We start from the raw sequence: 4,683 nt of genomic DNA, 5'->3' as shown, positions 1-4,683 counted from the left end.
TCCGAATTTTCGGTATCGGATCGGATTGGTTCTGTAAAAATGGTATAGTTGCATCCCTACTCTAAAGCGTCTTCCCGAAGGAAGAAGTTGGTACTCTGAGTGAAGGACATGAGTGGGATCTGGAATAATTGTTTGAGCCTGTCTGATAACTGTTTCATCAAAAAGAGCCTGAAGTGTGGGATGCTTAACTCCCATAATTTTCATGGCTCTCTGTGTTAGCCATGTAATCTGGGCTTTCAAATGTACACTAAGATTGCCCAACCTGGCTGAGATGCCATAGCGAAAAATGCTCTTGATTACAGCATGATAAAAGAGAGGCAACACTTTCTGGTTAACACCAAAACCCTCAGCCTACGGAGAAAATATAGTCACTGTTGGACCCTAATACAGACATTTTCCACCTGAACTCTCCATTTCAGTTTATCATCAATGTGAATGCCCAGATATCTGTAAGAGTCCACCTGGGCTATATTCTGATCTTTAATGACCACTGGTGGTCATTTGAGGTCGTCTCCACTGTTTTCTTCATATTAATGATAAGAAAATGATTATCACACCACTGAACAAAATTCTGAACCTCATGTTTGTAAGTAACAACATCTGATGTATCAGATATGTTAACGGAACATGCCCAAGAAGGGACTACTTTTATTACACCATCCGGGTTGTACTCTTACTCCATTATGAACGCGCCGGCAGACGTGCAAAGGTTAATGAATCAGGTAGTTTCTTCTTCTTCTTCCTCTTCTTCTTCTGATGATGGGGGGGAAAAGACTTATATAGGCAGTCGGCTCCACCCATTTTGGTGGGCTGAAATGCCATTTGTTCTTGAAGCTACACAAACGTTAACAAACCAGGCAAATCAGAGTTTCCCCAAAGCGTGTTCACACAATGTGACAGACCGTATTGAAAGGTAATCCAGTTTGAATGTCAACAGCTCTGTTTTCTCTCATATTGGCTCATATCTGTGATCATTGTGTTTGTGAAGATGTCCTGAATGAAGTGACTCCAGATCTCCAGCTCTCAGGTACAACATTCAGAGCTTTTGCTTTCTAATATTGTTTTATTATTGTTGTAGATCAGCTGATTTTATTGGGCTGTTTGTACAGATCTGCTGATTTTCTATTGTATCTAGATCAGCTGTGGTGGATTTCTGCTCTGATCTTCATTGTTCTTCTGGTTGTGGTCTGTTTCATTCTGATCAAACTTGAGATACCTTGTTTATCTGTTCTTTCTCCCATTTCTCGTAGTGCTTTAGTAACTGTGGAGCAGAGAGATACTGCTTTACAATCTCTGTTCCCTGCTGTGGTGCCCCCATGGAGGTGTAGAGTGTGGCGAATGGCTACTTTATACAGGATGAATTGTTGTTGAGGAAGTGGAGTCATCAAAGGGAAGATTTCTGCAACAAGGCAATAATTCAGGTAGCGGTGCCTGTTGAATTTAAAGAGGTGGTATTAAATGCTGCCCATGGTGATGTTGCGGGCCATTTGGGAGTGAAAAAAAACATATTATCGGGTTTTGCAGCAATTTTATTAGCCTCGTCTAAAAAACGATGTCGCAGTATTTATTCAAATGTGTCATGTCTGTCAGGTGGGGGGTAAACCCAATCAAGTTTTAAAGCCTGTGCCGTTGTGTCTGATGCCAGTTATCAGTCAACTGTTCAAACATATAATAGTTGACTGTGTGGGCTCTTTGCCTCCATCAAAATCAGGTAACTCGTGTTTGCTTACAGTTATGTGTCAGACAACCCGTTATCCTGCAGTGTATCCTTTGCGTAGGATCACTACTAAGGCCATGGTTAAAGCTTTAACGCAATTTATTTCGATTTTTGGGATACCTAAGGTTGTGCAGAGCGATTAAGGGACCAATTTTACTTCAGGAATGTTTGCGGAGGTTTTGAAGCGGCTTGGTGTGAAACACAATCAGTCTGGAGCGTATCACGCACAAAGTCACCAAAGTCAGCGGCTCGGGAAGTCATACAAGAGAGATTGGGTTTCAGTCCAAACCAGTTGGTTTTTGGTCACACGGTGCGGGGACCTCTTGCAGTTTTGCAAGAAGAATTAAAGAGTGAAAAGCCACCTAAAAATTTGTTGGATTATGTTCATGGATTTTGTAGGCGTTTGTTTTTGGCAGGACAAAAAGCATGAGAACATCTTTTAAAGGCGCAAATTAAAATGAAAAAATAGTTGTACGAAATGTCGTGATTTCAGTCCAGGTGATCATGTATTCGTTTTGCTGCCTTCACCTGGATCTCTGTTTTTTGCAAGATTTTATGGACCATAAACGAAAGATATCTGAGCAAGACTATATAATTGCGACTCCTGATTGAAAGATGTCTAATCAGCTTTGTCATGCCAGTCTGCTTAAAAACCATATTTCCCTCGTAATGCAGACATAAGGATAGATCCTGTTTTAGTTGCCACTATGGCATTTGAGAAGCCTTCTAATTCTCCTGGTGTTGGTGAGGATTTTAAGGCACAGTGAGTTGTTACTGCACCTGAAAAATTCAGAAACTCTGGAAAACTTTGAGAATTTATGAAGTCATTTGCCCAATGAATATAGATCAGAATTAACTCGCTTAGTGACTGATTTTCCCATTTTGTTTGGAGATGTACTATCGCGCACACCTCTAATACATCATGATGTGGACGTGGGTGATGCGATACCAATACGACAGCGTTTCTATTGGGTTCCTTTTGAGAAATGGTAGGCATTAGAAACTGAGGTCCAGTATATGCTTGACAACGGAATAGCCCAACCTTCGTTTTCTAGCTGGGCATCACCCTGTTTGCTAGTAAAAGAATCGGATGGTACATATAGTGTTTGTACGGACTACTGAAAGTTGAATAAAATAATAGAGCCCGATGCGTTTTCTTTTCCCCATGCGGAGGATTGCATTGACCAAGTGGGTGCATCCAAGTCTGTGAGTAAGTTGGATCTTTTGAAAGGGTACTGGCAGGTGCCGTTAGATTAGATTAGATTAGATCAACTTTACAATACATAAAGTATAATAAATACAATTAAATTGCACACTACCCATCGTGCAACACACCTTAATCATCATAATCACATATAGTTACCACATGCATACACCAGAAAGGGAGAAAAAAATTAGCTTATATAATTATTAACCTCTAGCTACCTTGTCATTTAATACTTTAATGGACAAATGGACAAAGGAGTTCTTAAAACAGTTAAGCCTACACTGAGGAACTCTAAAGTAGGGATGCATCGATCCGATATTCTTTGTATCTAGATCAGCTGTGGTGGATTTCTGCTCTGATCTTCATTGTTCTTCTGGTTGTGGTCTGTTTCATTCTGCGTAAAAGGAACTTCAGGTGAGTCATGAGTCTTTAATTGTGTCAGAGACACTTTAAAATAGTCATGAAAATCTAATTATGATTATTAGAAACCAAGATAAGTGAAAATATAATTTATGATTTAACCACTTCAACAGACTATATGACCTATCTATCTGCCTTAAGTCATATTTAACGATGAAATCAGAGGTCTAAACTTTAATATCTCTGAATAAATATAATGATATTTAATAATAAGTGTTTTCAGGTGTTTTTTGAAGGCAGTGCCGTCTGTCTGTCAGCGTGAGGATGATCCAGAAAACAGGAGAGTGAATCAGACTGACAGACAGAAAGAGTTGAAGTGAGTTTGACTGAATCATATGATCGTTTGTGAAACAGACGGATGATGTTTGAATCTTCAGCTCAGACTCAATGAATGAAGCTTGATCTGCTGAAACTGATTGTGTTTCTCTCAGGGATCCAGAATCTGGTGCCCAAATGCAGCTCAGATCGGATGAATCTGATTCACTGCAGGAATCTGAGCAGTTCATTGCCTCTGTGTCCAGAAGATGATCATTCATACATGAATCAAACTCAGAGTCACTCAGTAGAGAGAGTTTTGCTTCATTCTGGACATCTATTCTCATTCCTGCATCTCTTCTCATGCAGTTACATCCCTGATCTTGAATCTGTTGTGTTTCTGCTGATCTCTGATCATCTCCTGCATTCTCCCTCCGGAAAGAAAATCTCCATTTTAAAATGATTAATTAAACAGAGTTTCATCAGGTCATCATCCACTAAATGAAGACAGATATACAGCTGAAAGACTTTAATTCAACCATGTGTGGTTAATAAGTACAGTATGGTGATTATAATGTTAAATGTAACGCTAACACACTATAACTGATCAGTGTTGCCAGATTGGATGGACGATTTCCAGCCCAAAAGCTCACAAAAACCCGCCTAAAAACCGCCCAAACTTTAACTGTCAAAATAATGTGATGGAATATGTAAATCAAGGCTAATAAAGGCCATTTTTAACTCCTTAAAACAAAATAATATAAATATGACGTTAGATAAATTTCCCAGTAACGGATCAAATCGGGGCGAATAGCCTACATTAAAGAGAATTAGGCTACCGAACATGAATAAAATATGCAAGCAGACGGCAATCAATAAATTAACCAATACCCTCGAAACAACACATGCATCATTTTTTATGTCAGTCAGAATAATCCAATTTAAATGCAAAAAGTGCCCAATACAAGTGATAGGAAAAAGCAACGGATTTAGCAGGTATTTCCCACTCGTTCATGCACACACCATGACAGTCAAAACTGTGACAATTAACAAAAATAACAACAACAATAATGCGCTTACCTTC

General features: G+C 39.2%; 1 long non-coding RNA gene across 1 annotated transcript; it reads left to right on the top strand.

The window, feature by feature from the left end:
- The first annotated feature begins 3,259 nt into the window (after nucleotides 1-3,259).
- On the top strand, nucleotides 3,260-3,830 carry LOC107748608 (uncharacterized). Its single transcript, XR_001640949.1, has 3 exons — nucleotides 3,260-3,338; nucleotides 3,568-3,660; nucleotides 3,776-3,830. It is a non-coding gene; the product is annotated as an uncharacterized LOC107748608 (long non-coding RNA).
- The last annotated feature ends 853 nt before the right edge of the window (nucleotides 3,831-4,683 follow it).

This window comes from Sinocyclocheilus rhinocerous, unplaced genomic scaffold (genome assembly GCF_001515625.1).
Source record: "Sinocyclocheilus rhinocerous isolate Xijiao unplaced genomic scaffold, SAMN03320098_v1.1 scaffold2969, whole genome shotgun sequence".
NCBI lineage: Eukaryota > Metazoa > Chordata > Actinopteri > Cypriniformes > Cyprinidae > Sinocyclocheilus > Sinocyclocheilus rhinocerous.
The sequence above is the reverse complement of the archived record's forward strand: the minus strand, read 5'-3'. Positions and strand labels throughout refer to the sequence as shown.